At 39.0% G+C, this 16,458-nt stretch overlaps 1 protein-coding gene across 6 annotated transcripts in view; it reads right to left on the bottom strand.

Annotated features, from left to right (window-relative positions):
• LOC106057916 (protocadherin alpha-1-like) overlaps positions 1-16,458 on the bottom strand; it is a 164,539-nt gene that overhangs the window by 48,208 nt on the left and 99,873 nt on the right. The window contains exon 1 of one of the 6 annotated variants that reach the window (XM_056038253.1): positions 8,402-8,846. The exons of 4 other annotated variants lie outside the window; for them this stretch is intronic. The gene's annotated coding sequence lies outside the window, so the exon portion shown is untranslated. Of the gene's footprint in view, positions 1-3,158; positions 3,279-8,401; positions 8,847-16,458 lie in introns of those variants that run through there. One more of the 6 variants, XM_056038255.1, reaches the window with a different exon arrangement.

Genomic DNA, 16,458 nt, shown 5'->3' with positions numbered 1-16,458 from the left:
AATATGCTCGTATCAAATCCAAAATGTACACATGTACAATCAAGCAATATGCTCACATCAAATCCAAAATGTACACATGTACAATCAAGCAATATGCTCACACAAACCCAAAATTTACACATGAACCATCAAGCAATATGCTCACATCAAATCCAAAATGTACACATGTACAATCAAGCAATATGCTCACACAAACCCAAAATTTACACATGAACCATCAAGCAATATGCTCACACAAACCCAAAATTTACACATGAACCATCAAGCAATATGCTCACACAAACCCAAAATGTACAATCAAGCAATATGCTCGCATCAAACCCAAAATGTACACATGGAATAAAACAGAACATTTCCACCATCAATAACTACAACAAATGAGCATCGCTCGTGGCCGCGGGTCAAAGCTTGTCCCTTCTCGATGTCTGGACAAACTAGGTTTATTTCAAGACAGCTGCAAGAAATATTTTTTTTTGGGGGGGTTAAAAATGTGTTAGGATCTGTGTGGGTGTGCGAGCACGTGTGTGTGTGTGTGTTTCTAAAAGAGCCTATGAACAGCGGGAATTGTTGAGGGTTTGACGAGAGTTACAAAACTCTGCACACACCGAGAGAGGGGGGGAAAAAACCCAAGCTAAAAAGGTTTTATCAGATCGCGTGCGTGTAGAGATGTTTGGGAAAACAATGGAGGCTGTCAGCTCACGTCTGCACAATTTAAGCTTTGAACAATTCCACTGCTCATAAAGCCATATTTGTTCACTTTTGCTGAAAACAAAAAACTTGACATGCGGGAATAGAGGTGAGAAATGGCAGACTTCGTTCCGGAAAAAATAAGTCTCATAACCATTTAGTTGTTTGCAGTTGATAGATCTTATTTGAATACTAGGTAGAATGTGTAATTTCAAGTTGGAGTTGAGATCATTTGAAGAATAATGATATTTAAGAGTGTAACGAATTCTGAATAGAAACTATTTTTTAGTACAATGCAGGACGTGGAAGGTTACATTTATGTGTCCTAATGTCTTTGCGGATTAGCATTAATCTCCGCATCTTAAAAGTATTTTAGATGTTTCTCTCTGACAGTCACCAAGAACGTATACGTTGACCGATCTTTATATTATGTCGTTCCCTGTTTGCCGATTGGTGGGGGGAGGGGACGAATACCTCTTCTGCCCTTCCCACCTAAACCCTTTGAGTGGGGGGGGGGCGGTCCGTTTTTATTGAGAAATCATAGTTTGTGAACAAAATTAGTTGAATTAATATATAAATTTTATATTATGTCGCTCCCTTTCTGGTATTTTGGCCGATTCGGTGGGGTGAGGGGGGGGGGGCGATTGCATGTACTGCCCTCCCCACTCTAGCCCTCTGAGAGCTGGGGGGGGCGGTCCTATTTTTGTGGAGAATCATAGTTTGTGAATAAAATTAGTTGAATATCTATATAATATAAACTACGTATTGATATGTGACCCATTGTAAATATGTCGTACCATACTCTAATCTCAAATTGTATCATTAGAAAATTTAAATGAAAAAGGGTTGTACCAGGTGGGAGGGGCGATACATGCAATCGCATTTCCCCCATCGGACAAATCAATACTTTTTCTTTTTGTATTATAGTTAAGAAATTACAAAATTAAACAAATCTGTCACTAATATAATTTATATATACTATAAATTAAATTCTTATATCGAGTCGCCCCACCCCTATTCTTTAATGCCAAATGCAATCTTTAGCAGAAATTAGTAAAGGAGCGAGGATTAATCGTTTTCACTCTACCGCCATTCCCATTTCCAGACAGAGTTTTGTAATTTCACATGAAGTTATCATAAGTATTTTATGAAAGACTTTGCATTGGAAAAGTTAGAATTCAAACGAAATTTTTCAGTATAAGAGTCATGATTGAGATGAGTTATAAACTCAAATAACATTTTCATAGTCGCCTTTTCCCAAACTTTACTCAATCTAATATTTTTCTAGCTAAATAAATTTGGGACTATAACTCACAATTTATGCTAGAGTTTTCTTGAATACTATTTATCGAATAAGTTTTTTTTCGGCGGCGATCCTCAAAGCAAAAATCTAAATACGTGGAGTATCCTATCTTTTCAAGGAACAAATCGGTTTTATTTGCAATGTATTATGGGTCTATAAATTCAAATTAGAATATTTTTCAAGTACAACATTATTCGAAAGGTCGTTTTTTAATAGTATGAATAATGAGCTTCAGGTCAGGAGAATGCGTTTCTGCAGTGAAGAATGCAAGAAAACGCTTTTGGCGTCGGGGCTTCGCCCCGAACTCCATTTATGAGTAATAAGTTGTAGATGTCAGGAGAATACGTTTCTGCAGAGAAGAATGCAAGAAAACGCTTTTGGCGTCGGGGCTTCGCCCCGAACTTCATTTATGGGTAATGAGTTGTAGATGTCAGGAGAATGCGTTTCTGCAATGAAGAATGCAAGAAAACGCTTTTGGCGTCGAGGCTTCGCCCCGAACTCCATTGATGAATAATGAGCTGTACTTGTCAGGAGAATGCGTTTCTGCAGTGAAAAAAGCAAGAAAACGCTTATATATATATGTGTGTGCGTGTGTGTGTGCGTGTGTGTGTGCGTGCGTGTGTGTGTGTGTGTGCGCGCGCGCGCTGTATGCACGTTTATGCGTAGGGTTAGGGTTTACTGGGCGTTAGGGTTAGGGTTTGGAAAAAAATCGCCCCCCCCCCACTCCAAAGTTCTGGATCCGCTAGTGCACTAGATACAATGAAGGTAGAAGGTGGAATACTCAAGTCAAAGGTAAGGGTAAAGGTAACGCTTCCAGCCTACGAGGCAGGTGATGTAAAGCTCATCTTTTTCTATGGCCGACGGTTAACGAGGGTGCCTAGTGGCCAGCACAAATACCAACCGCTTTTACTTCTCCGGTGTTTGTCAGGTACCGATTAGAGTTGGGCGGACCCCGGGTCGTCCTAAAAATCTCGAAGTTAAAAAAAAAAAATCATTCTTCACCGAGATTCGAAAATGGGAGCCTTTGGTTCAGAAATCAAGCAATCAAACCAAAATATGTCTGTTAAATAAGGTGGGTAACTCAAATATTTGTGTGTGTAGTCACCTACAAGTCTTAATCCGGCCCTGACAATAGAACTGGGGACAAAACTAGCTATGGCAGACTTACCCAATAAATATTTCCCTTGGGTGGGTGCATTCAGTCCAGGCTAATTGCCGGACGCTGGTATGTTCAGTTTGGAGTCAAATCGCCTTATCGGTCTGCGCTGTGACAAAACAAACTGCACAATACAAACAAAAAAATATGCCCAAGAAAAAAAGTCAACTCTAAGGGAAGTAATCGATAATGTCATGGCTTTGGACGTCACGAGAGTTTAGAGGCTAATAGGCAAGAAAACTTGATGAGAGAAAAGTTTTGATGGAAAGTTACAAAGTTGAAGTCTAGGAGTCAGACATTTGATGTTGTGAAGTCTAGGAGTCAGACATTTGATGATGTGAAGTCTAGGAGTCAGACATTTGATGATGTGAAGTCTAGGAGTCAGACATTTGATGATGTGAAGTCTAGGAGTCAGACATTTGATGTTGTGAAGTCTAGGAATCAGACATTTGATGTTGTGAAGTCTAGGAGTCAGACATTTGATGATGTGAAGTCTAGGAGTCAGACATTTGATGATGTGAAGTCTAGGAGTCAGACATTCGATGATGTGAAGTCTAGGAGTCAGACATTCGATGATGTGAAGTCTAGGAGTCAGACATTCGATGATGTGAAGTCTAGGAGTCAGACATTTGATGATGTGAAGTCTAGGAGTCAGACATTCGATGATGTGAAGTCTAGGAGTCAGACATTCGATGATGTGAAGTCTAGGAGTCAGACATTTGATGATGTGAAGTCTAGGAGTCAGACATTCGATGATGTGAAGTCTAGGAGTAAGACATTCGATGATGTGAAGTCTAGGAGTCAGACATTCGATGATGTGAAGTCTAGGAGTCAGACATTCGATGATGTGAACTCTAGGAGTCAGACATTTGATGTTGTGAAGTCTAGGAGTCAGACATTCGATGATGTGAAGTCTAGGAGTCAGACATTTGATGTTGTGAAGTCTAGGAGTCAGACATTCGATGATGTGAAGTCTAGGAGTCAGACATTCGATGATGTGAAGTCTAGGAGTCAGACATTTGATGTTGTGAAGTCTAGGAGTCAGACATTCGATGATGTGAAGTCTAGGAGTCAGACATTCGATGATGTGAAGTCTAGGAGTCAGACATTTGATGTTGTGAAGTCTAGGAGTCAGACATTTGATGTTGTGAAGTCTAGGAGTCAGACATTTGATGTTGAGAAGTCTAGGAGTCAGACATTTGATGTTGTGAAGTCTAGGAGTCAGACATTCGATGATGTGGATCAAAGTGGAGTGAAAACAAAAAGTGAAGACATTTTATGTTGTGAAGTCTAGGAGTCAGACATTTGATGTTGAGAAGTCTAGGAGTCAGACATTTGATGTTGTGAAGTCTAGGAGTCAGACATTCGATGATGTGGATCAAAGTGGAGTGAAAACAAAAAGTGAAGACATTTGATGTTGAGAAGTCTAGGAGTCAGACATTCGATGGTGTGGATCAAAGTGGAGTGAAAGCAAAAAGTGAAGACATTTGATGTGAAGTCTAGGAGTCAGACATTTGATGTGAGGTCTAGGAGTCAGACATTGGATGTGGATCAAAGTGGAGTGAAAACAAAAAGTGAAGACATTTGATGTGAAGTCTAGGAGTCAGACATTTGATGTGAGGTCTAGGAGTCAGACATTGGATGTGGATCAAAGTGGAGTGAAAACAAAAAGTGAAGACATTTGATGTGAAGTCTAGGAGTCAGACATTTGATGTTGTGAAGTCTAGGAGTCAGACATTGGATGTGGATCAAAGTGGAGTGAAAACAAAAAGTGAAGACATTTGATGTGAAGTCTAGGAGTCAGACATTTGATGTTGTGAAGTCTAGGAGTAAGACATTGGATGTGGATCAAAGTGGAGTGAAAACAAAAAGTGAAGACATTTGATGCTGTGAAGTCTAGGAGTCAGACATTTGATATTTGTTCAATGATTTATGAAGACGGCGTTGGAAAGTTCATGTTCAGAAGAGTGCTGCACACGGGATATACAGCAATTTGAACATTCAATGTTCTACAAATGGGATATCAGAAATTTGATGTTCAGATAAGTTCTACAGATGGGATATCAGAAATTTGATGTTCAGATAAGTTCTACAGATGGGATATCAGAAATTTGATGTTCAGATAAGTTCTACAGATGGGATATCAGAAATTTGATGTTCAGATAAGTTCTACAGATGGGATATCAGAAATTTGATGTTCAGATAAGTTCTACAGATGGGATATCAGAACTGTGATGGGGTTAAGGTATGGGTAGTCAAAATGATATACACTCACTGGATAAAAGTTTTACAAATGGAAGTAGACTCTATGAATGTTAAATCACAAAAACCTGCTGTCAGCGTGTGGGTGATGGGAAGAATATAACTGTGTGTAATGATGAGAGGACACAGTGTATGGGTGATGAGAGGACACAGTGTATGGGTGATGAGAGGACACAGTGTGTGGGTGATGAGAAACCAAAGAGTGTGGGTGATGAGAAGACAGTGACAAAGTGTGTGGGTGATGAGAAGACAGTGACAAAGTGTATGGGTGATGAGAAACCAAAGAGTGTGGGTGATGAGAAGACAGTGACAAAGTGTGTGGGTGATGAGAAGACAGTGACAAAGTGTGTGGGTGATGAGAAGACAGAGTGAGTGGGTGATGAGAAGACAGAGTGTGTGGGTGATGAGAAGACAGAGTGAGTGGGTGATGAGAAGACAGAGTGTGTGGGTGATGAGAAGACAGAGTGAGTGGGTGATGAGAAGACAGAGTGTGTGGGTGATGAGAAGACAGAGTGAGTGGGTGATGAGAAGACAGAGTGTGTGGGTGATGAGAAGACAGAGTGAGTGGGTGATGAGAAGACAATGACAGAGTGAGTGGGTGATGAGAAGACAGTGACAAAGTGTATGGGTGATGAGAAACCAAAGAGTGTGGGTGATGAGAAGACAGTGACAAAGTGTGTGGGTGATGAGAAGACAGAGTGAGTGGGTGATGAGAAGACAGAGTGAGTGGGTGATGAGAAGACAGAGTGTGTGGGTGATGAGAAGAAAGAGTGAGTGTGTGATGAGAAGACAATGACAGTGTGTGGGTGATGAGAAGATAGTGACAGTGTGTGGGTGATGAGAAGACAATGACAGAGTGTGTGGGTGATGAGAAGACAGTGACAGTGTGTCGGTGATGAGAAGACAATGACAGAGTGTGTGGGTGATGAGAAGACAATCACAGAGTGTGTGGGTGATGAGAAGACAGAGTGTGTGGGTGATGAGAAGACAGTGACAGTGTGTGGGTGATGAGAAGACAGTGACAGTGTGTGGGTGATGAGAAGACAGTGACAGTGTGTGGGTGATGAGAAGACAGTGACAGTGTGTGGGTGATGAGAAGACAGTGACAGTGTGTGGGTGATGAGAAGACAGTGACAGTGTGTGGGTGATGAGAAGACAGTGACAGTGTGTGGGTGATGAGAAGACAATCACAGAGTGTGTGGGTGATGAGAAGACAGAGTGTGTGGGTGATGAGAAGACAGAGTGAGTGGGTGATGAGAAGACAGAGTGAGTGGGTGATGAGAAGACAATGACAGAGTGTGTGGGTGATGAGAAGACAGAGTGAGTGGGTGATGAGAAGACAGAGTGAGTGGGTGATGAGAAGACATAGTGAGTGGGTGATGAGAAGACAGTGACAGTGTGTGGGTGATGAGAAGACAGAGTGAGTGGGTGATGAGAAGACAATGACAGAGTGTGTGGGTGATTACAAGACAAAGTGCTATTTCAAGGTCTTTCTAACAAATTGTCTATATAGATAAATAATAATAAATAAATATATTATAAACATTTCCCATTAATAGCTATTCTAAAACAGACTGCTAGTGAACGCCGCATTTAGAGATACAAAAACCTCCGCCCACATTCAATTTAAAAAAAAAAAAAATCTACAACATTTGTGAGTTTCCATAGCAACATAATAGTCCGCAGATAGGGTTACATTTCTAAAACAAAATTTTAAAGCAAAGAGTGTTTATTTAAAAGTCAAGAACTCTCTCGGGTAACAGAATGATTGCAAAGACAGAGTAAAAAAAAAAGGTAAAGGGACTGGTCAGGGAGCCAGGAGGACAACACAAGAGGACGGCGTGTTACTTTGATAGCAGGTTGAAGACCTCAGATTTCAGCCAACACACACACACACACACGACAACTTTAGGTTTCCTTGTATTTTTCTCGTCTAGAGGCATTTGAAATTTTTCCTCTTCCAGTGTTTCTGCTTTTGCCACGATATTTGATGCCGAACTTCAAGTCCAGACTGACCTTCTCTTGCGTGACGTCTTAATTGACGTCAACGTATTTTTTTTGTTGCCACCGTCTGTCTGTCACACATTAACGTCCTGTCACTTATGGTAGAAACAAGTTCCCCTCACGCTGACGAGGCTGGCACGAGGGTCACGAGGACAAATTGTTCATTTCTTCATACAGAAATTCAGTAAATAGCATAGAAATCAGCAAGACACGAATATTCAGTAAAATATCAGTAATCACACACACAGGGCATCAATAAACTGTCCATTATTTATTTACCATGAAAACTATAAAACTGGCTGGTACAAAATAAAATAAAGTACAAAATAAAATAAAGTACAAAATATAATAAAGTACAAAATTTGAGTTGAGTACAGACCTCAAAAGTAAGGACATTAGAAAGAAGACAGTCATGGATCTTCTATTTTGTTCTATCACAATGATCAGAGAATGTCATTTTTTATTTTTTATATCTAAATGTGAATGTGAGAGAAAGTGTGTATGTGAGAGATAGAGAGAGAGAGAAAGAGAGAGAGAGAGAGAGAGAAAGGGAGAAATGAAAGATTTGTTTCAAAGAATAAATTGAGAACTAGTCACTGCTAACACAAATGTAATGGCAAACTATTCGGAAAACTCTTTTTTAAGCAAGGGGGAGGGGCGGGAGACTAATTATTAATGTATTATTTTACAATTAATTTTACACAAGTCCTAGAGTTGGGATTAACTTTCTTCGTTACTATGTCTCTATTCCAAACTCTTCAATATGTCTAGAAGTTAAGTTTCCCTTTCAAACATCTATAGAAAAAGTGTCTGTCTATTAAAGTATCTGATTAAACAAATAAAAACAATAGTATGTGTTCAGGATCAATGGAGAAATTGTGTGTGCGTAAGAGAGAGAGAGAGAGAGACAGACAGACAGACAGAGAAAGAAAAAAAGAAAATGAAAAAGAAAGCGTGAAAGATGTTTTCTCTGGACAAGTTTCACTTACCAATCAAGTAATCTATAATATCCATTGTTTTTTAATCTGAAAATCTCTTCACAAATATATTTCCTCCACCCACCACGAAATATCAAGAGCACTTTACTCTGGATCAAACACTTCCCGCCAAATAACAGCGGTGATACAGGCCCTCAACGCCTGCCTCGACTTTTGGACTAAAGAAAAGAATAACATCGTCCTTATGGTCCCCCACGCGTGTGGAGTCAGCAGAAGTAATGTGCGCGCGAGTCAAGAGCCAGGCGAGGACAAAGCTTCACAGATCGAATGACGTCTACATGAACAATTACCTCCCTTCTGTCTCTGAATTTAAATAGCGTCATTCAGTGACGCCCCTGCGGTCTCTAATATTAGGCCGAACTCAAATAGCAAAACACAAAATTTCGAACGAAAATGAAGGTATTAGAAGAGTAGCGAGAGGTGAACATAATGCAGGGAAAACGAAACCAGGAAACGAGAGAGAGAGAGAGAGAGGGTTGGATGGCGAGGGTGGAGGAGCTCGATGTATGGAGTCCCAGAGGTCTCGCTATACTTATCGTTCTCTCGGGTACAGGTGAAAATGTCAATGTGTTATCGGGGGCCACAGGCGAGATGAACTACGATTATGTGAGGGGACATGGTAACACGGCTACCTGACCTACCTTAACCTAGCAGTAGAGAGTTGGCTAGACAACTTTGAACTCCTTTTCAATCCTCCAATTCATACAACTAGGTTTTATCCCAATCTTAAAGTATTATGGGATATCCGTAAGAATCACGAGATGAAGCAAAGAAAAGAGGAAGTTCTGAATCATACTGTATGAGTCAGTATGTCTGGCTGCCTGATCATGTGGTATGCGCTGTGGACTGTTGTCTCGATGGTCCCGGGTTTGAACCCTGCCAGCCGCCATCCACTGCCGTCCTGCGGGAGGCTTAAGACTAGAATGAAATAAAGTGTTTGGGTTTATCATTTCCAGTGTTAGAATTTTTGCAAGGTACTTTGATGCCGACCTTAATTTACATCCGAAACGTAAAACCAGGAAATATAATCGCTATTTTTTTTTCCTCTTTAAAGTTTCTGATCCCCCCTTCCCTTAGTTTATAAAGATCAACTTAGACAGACTTATCCATTATTTTTATATTCTGTTCGAAATGAAAAAAATGAAAATCTAAAATATACTTTAAAGAAATCAAAGCGTATCTAATGGGAAGCACCTCGCTATCAGTGCCATAGCGGTCAATTCTGCAAGGTTTATCTCCCCTTTTTCCATAATAAAATAAAATTATTATTGATTTATTGATTCACTAATTGTTTAATTTAAAAAATTGATTCACGTATTGTCTTCGATTAGTATGATTGTGAAGGATTTCAACTTGATCCGGGAACGGGAAATCGGAGAAATAACGTGTTTTACAAGAATCCACCCAGAAAGACAGACGGAATTAGTATAAGCTTTGTAAAAATGACAAAGACTGTTTGATCAACAAATATATGCAGATATTGCTGACCAAAAAGGGCAGATAGTTTTGAGCCCTACAATTGAACTCAGTTACAGCTCGGCACGTGTCAGAGATGTAGACGAGTACGTCATTTCAATGTCAGGTATCACTCACTACCTGTCACAAGGAAACACAAAACTTTCTCGAATGAAACAATGAAGAGAAATTCAAGGGACCTAATTCTAGGTGATATCTTTTTAGATTTTTTTTTTGTGTGTAACCTAAAGAACTAAGACCTCAAATGATACGAGTGTTGATGTGATTTCCACTCGAAGAGTCCTCGATAAGTCTTGAGAAGTTATAACAAAGGAGTTGGAAATGTTTTAATAAGAGATTGCCTATCAGTCAGGACATGAAGAAAGTGAGAGGAAGTTCATGTTGTAACGTGGGCCAGTGGGTCTGTTTTTGGAAGGCAAGGGACGAATAACAACAATGGGAAGAAAAAATGGGGAAAGAAAACCAGTGAAGTTTAAGTGGTGTGTGTGTGTGTGTGTGAGAGAGAGAGAGAGAGAGAGAGAGAGATAGAGAGAGAGAGAGAGAGAGAGAGAGAGAGAAGCTCTAAGTTAAAACTCAAGACTGTACAACTTAGGATCAGATAGAAGGCGCACGCAAGGACAAGAAAAACGGTCTCAACTTCCGGTCATTTCTCACACCTCGTGTTCACTGACAAGAAAACCCATCACCTCCATATTTAAGGAGAAAAACAACTTTCCATTTTCTTTCCTTGTTTTTTAATGTTCCGCTTTTTGTGCCCCACCGCATGCCCGCCCTGCTCAGTGAGAAAACCAAAAACTACATTTAGGCGTGTTCGTTATCTCCTAATGGAGAGACGCGGAGAGAGAGAAGAAAGAACGAAGAGGAAGTAGAAATTAAACAGAAATTAAAATAATGTCACATTTAACATTAAGCTAAGCTTGGAGAAGCAATGTGTGTTCAACTCATTGAAATGAATAGCGGAACAGCGAATCATGTAGCAACTAGCTCGAATTCAAATGAACTCCTGATAATAAAACTTTATTGTCATCTCGTCAACACGTGACGGTTTCAAACATTGCAATGTCAAAAGGTTAAAGTTCAGCAAAGTTGCATATTCTATTCATTGAAATGGCATCCATTATTTGGAATCAATCATGATACTAAATCTAGACTAACAATAATAAATGTGTGCGATCGGGAATATTTTGATCAAGTTTCACGCTTATAGAACGCATCTTCGGTGCACCAGTGCACTATGGTACAATCAGGTTCCTGAAACAGTTTGGAGGGGGAGGGGAGGACGTGGAAGCTTTACGTGCTGCTATTTAAAAAGCGATTTTTTAAAATACGTTTCTCGAGTCTGAATTCGAACTTGGGGGTCTTGAGCCTCCATGATGGAAGCAAAGCGTGTAAGCCACTAAGCTACACAAGTACTTATAAAATTAGAATGTTTTCAAGTCTAGAAAATTAAAAAGTTAACGAACGACCCAATTCTCTAAACAAGGCTTATCTCCTTTAGCTTAAAAAAATTCTATTTAAAAAATAATTTATTACGCCTAATTGAATAACTATTTGTTGATTTTGTTTTTTTATTCATGTGTTGTCATCGACAATGAATACTTGTGCAAAGTTTCAACTTGATAAGAGACTGGGAAGTTGGAAAAATGACGTGTACAAGATTCCACACAGACAGAGATTTGTTTTAACAAAATACTTTTGTACCGGTCACTGGTGGTTTCTTGGTATATTATTTGGGCAAAAATCGTAATGTTAAGTCTGAATTACAAAAACAAAATTAAAAAAAATAATGAAGGTAAATTGCACCGGAAGACTGTTGAGTTTAGGTTTGGCATTTGTTGAAACTTCATGGCTGTACTATCAGAGTCAATACAACAAAACCTTCTACGACGACAACTGTAGATAACAATTGTGTATATAGCAATTGCGTAGATAACAATTGTGTCTTTAACTAGTGAAGCTGAGAATCAAAACAAATAAAGATCAACAAACGTTGTCAATAAGCTATAATGTTAAGTCTTGGATTATACCATGACTACCCCCAATCCATAATCCCGACTCCTGGCAACAAACCCCCCTAACTAGCGTGTTGGTTGACACGTATTTATGAAAAATTTCCCAGGCGGGACCAACAAAAGATGTGAACCCATACAGCTCGGGACCGTAACAACAGCTTGCTGCTAAGTGCTTAGTGGTTGACAGCTGGGAACTTATGTATCAATAGCGCGCGCGTGTTTTAGTCAGAGACACCTGGTGGGAAAGGATTTGAACAGACTGACTTTTCCCCCGCTTCATGTATACTGTTAAACTAATGCAGAGACAACTATATGTCAACTTTTGAGGAGTAGAAAACTAACTGCTACAGAACTCTATGTGCTCAAGTGAAAGTCATTGAAGCCTAGAGGTCATTAGATGATGTAAAGGGAAACAGTTAACGGAGGTGACCTGGGGATAGCACAATGACCGATCACCTCAAATTACTGCCAAAATCTAATTTCAGGTACCCAATTAGAACGCGTAAAAAAAGAAACGCTTCTGTATTTCCCACTTTCTTCCAGTATTCAAAGTAGACTCTAGTTTCATACGTCGAGCCCTTTACCACTGTCGTATTTCTTGTCCTCTGTAAGCCTAGAGGTTCAAAATACTTTCACAATGGAATACAATGCGAACACACAATCTCTCTTTTCCAACTCTTATATCAACTCTGTCCGGTACAACTATGGAACACGTGATTTCTCCCACACCCAATCGGTACAACTATGGAACACGTGATTTCTCCCACACCCAATCTCGGATTAAGTTGAAACTTGACACAATTATCTATTGTACTTAACATAACATGAATCGATACTATTGACCAATTAGTATTCAATTAATTATCGGCAATTCATTATTTTGCTTGATATTCAAATAAATTTCACATCATTGAGAGATATAATTGTAAATGTAGAGTTCTTCTCCTTATACTTTTCAAAAGTATTCAAATATTTTGCTTATTTAAATTGTCTACAGACCTAGTAAGTAAACGTAACGAGCTTGGGGTGGAGGCTTGAATCAACAAGTCTCTTCTAGCAGTCACGGCAAGGAAATCTCTGGTAATACCGCGGTCACTGCCAACTAGATCAATTCTGACTAAGTGTATCTCCACTTGATTATTATGGATTTAGCATTACATGATGGATGACTTTCTCCAGATATTGATTTTACTATTAGAGTTAAGGCCCTAAGCCTCCTGGTGAAACATCTGTAAATGGTAGCTTTAGGGTGTCTCAAGTCTGTGTGCTTTGCTTAGTTACAACTGTATATAATGGATGTCTTTGTTCTAGGGTGTATTTAGAAGAATTCTGTTTAAAGAATGGATACTGTTGGGGACACTTACTTTAGTTAAGAAACGCACTGAAGTAGACAGACTTTGACAATGTTAGTGACGACATAGGCATTGGGTTAGAGATTATTGATGTAGACTTTCAGGACAGTTACTGCTAGGCTCTTGAAGGGATAACATCGTTATTAGTTACTGACTCGACTGTGGCCAATTCTGTATTAAATTCGTTCTTCTATTTCATTTCGAGTGAACTGAGTTACTTGCCGTAGACCTTTTTTGTCTTCTGTTTGTAGCGGTGTATGTGTTAGTAACAGAACTCACATCTGTAATACACCATACAGTATACCCCAGCATCTAGGATTGTTATCACGGTACTGTAGAAATACATCAAGCACAACTCACACATACATCCGTTACAATACACACATTCAGAAACTTTAGAATGATCAATTTGAAAGTATGGGTACACACATTCAGAAACTTTAGAATGATCAATTTGAAAGTATGGGTACACACATTCAGTAACTTTAGAATGATCAATTTGAAAGTATGGGTACACACATTCAGAAACTTTAGAATGATAAATTTGAAAGTATGGGTACACACATTCAGAAACTTTAGAATGATCAATTTGAAAGTATGGGTACACACATTCAGAAACTTTAGAATGATCAATTTGAAAGTATGGGTACACACATTCAGAAAATTAAAAATTGCCAATCGTTTCCCCTTGCTATCTGGACAAGTATCTTGTGAGCGCCCCTCTAGCGTATTGAATAGTACTCACTCAATGATAGCCTGCCTACCTGGCAGACATTGAACACACTAAATTGGAGGTGGGGGCGCGAACTGTCATTTTTTAAAATTAATCAGCGCCAGTGTATCCAATGTCAAAGAAAAAAAAAATGTTGAATGACTGCAGCGCCACCTGGTGTCCCGCGACTGAGAACTCTCACCGCCCTCTCAACAAAACTGATTTACATAAAAGTTTCATGTTTAGCGAAACTTTGAAAGCAGGTCACGTGATAAGTGGACGACGGCACGTGGTTGATTATCTGGCATTATAATGAGCAAATATCAACTTCAATGAAAAGCACATTTATTCTTAAGTAATATTAAACAAAAATGTATCAAGAAATGTAAAATAATATCTTAAAGTGTTCATGTCAATCTAATGTCACAATCACCTTCATTGTTCTTAGAATAAGCGCAGCGGCTACTTTTGGTCAACAGGAAGCGTTTTACGTGTGAAGAAACCAGTGTAAAATCAAGGTAAGAAAATGTCAATCTGTAGCTCAGTAGTATATCGTTCTCTGGGAATAGGATTTCAACATTAGTTTATCCTGATTCAAACAGTAACTGGGCTACTTGAGTTAACGGATAGAGGACAGTCTATCTTGTCTACGAAATTAAGTCAGCGAAGATCTCCACATTTATCTTACAAAATATATTCATGATAAAATTGCTCAATTAATGGTCAGTTAAGTCACTGTTGCACCGTTTCAACAGGAATGGGAAGCCCATCTTGACCTTTATGATGACATGCGTGCATAGCAACAATCGCAGTGTTTTTATCCAGGGCTTTCGTGGGAGACGATTTTAAGCCTCTCCAGGCCACACTCCTATGGAGTTAGGTGATGACGTTAGTGGCTAGTGTAAATGTGATTAAAGTTTGTGTGTGCCAAGTAATGTGTGAGAACCACTTAGTCACAGGGCTATGGGTATGAACAACTCGGTTCATCGCTTTGTTGAATTATGCAATGCTCAGGTGTCACAAGTTAACACTATGACAATCGAGGGGGGGTGTGTTTGGAAATGTCAGAGGTTGACCAAGGTCAGCTCAACAACAGCACATCATAAAAGTATTAAATATACAATATAATGCTTGAAGTCTTCATGTGATAGATCGTATGTCATTGTGTCATAAATGAACACGTGTCTATTACAAAGCTTATATCAACTCACTCTGTCAGTCTGTCTGTCTGTCTGGTCCAAAGTGTGTACACGGTATTTCTCCTACACCCATTCTCGGATGAAGTTGAAACTTTGCACAATTATTCATTGACATAGACAAGACATGCATCAATTTTTTTTTTTAAAGTTATTAATTAGACAATTAATTACTGACAATTCCTTATTTTTTGTTTAATAGCAACATTGGAAATTAATACTTCAGTATTCACATATATGGCTAAATTTGTTGGGTTTAGTCCCATTAAATAATTCTTAACGCTTTTTTCCCGTCACGTATTCTCCAACCAAGTTGAAACTTGAAACAATTATTTATTGTACCTAACAAAACATGAATCAATAAACAAAAATATTCAATTAGCCAATTAATTATTTGTCATTAATTTTTTTTTTTGCTTGTTTTTTGTCTTCCATTTCCCTAGACAGTCTTTCATTAACCGAACATCTACACATCTTCTACACATCTTTCAAACATCCTGTTACGCCCTCCTTCACCATTTATCTATATCAATTAGAAACTTGCCAGCGGTGGATCTTATTGAGGAGAGGGATAGCTACATAGGGAAACTGTTCAACAAAGTGTCTTGACCACCGCAACGTCATTAACTGGACACAATTCTTATTGACTGGATCTGGATCTGACGTGTCCTTATAAAGAACAAAGACGTTCTCATGAGAAGTCTAGAAATAAAAGATCACAATCTCTCGAGTGGATGTCTAGAGGTCTATTTATTACATGTTCAAGACAGCGTACACTTCAAATGAGTTGCAATGGGAGACTAGAGCGAGAGTCAATATGAGGTAGGCCGGTCCAATGTCACAAATTGTGATCGAAATATTTAACTCTAGGCACCAGAACGAGGCTGTTTCCTGGGGAGGAATCGATGGATTCAGAGCTCGAGTCGGAATCGAACTTAATTCATTTAAATCTTGAAAGTGTTGTGTTTTTTTTTTATGATTTTTTTAAAAAGTTTACTAATATTTCGTTTCTTAGCCAATAGGTTCTTTCTGTTGGGTGTTTTTATAAAACTGACAATCGCTCCAATTAAGTCTCTCTATTCTACGGCAATTCAAGTTTGATCCGAACGTTGATCCACTGTTTCATCAAAAGCTCCAGCCTTCCATCAGGACAACTAAACTTAGAATTCTATTAACGTCTATCACGAGGCAATCAATTATATTAACCACAGAATATCTGGAGAACAAAAAGGGGGCCATTTTCTCGTCTCACACTAATGGCTTTAGTTTGTTTTTTTCTCTTCCAAACAGATGAAAGAAT

This window comes from Biomphalaria glabrata, chromosome 8 (assembly GCF_947242115.1).
Source record: "Biomphalaria glabrata chromosome 8, xgBioGlab47.1, whole genome shotgun sequence".
NCBI classification, from domain to species: Eukaryota; Metazoa; Mollusca; class Gastropoda; family Planorbidae; genus Biomphalaria; species Biomphalaria glabrata.
The sequence above is the reverse complement of the archived record's forward strand: the minus strand, read 5'-3'. Positions and strand labels throughout refer to the sequence as shown.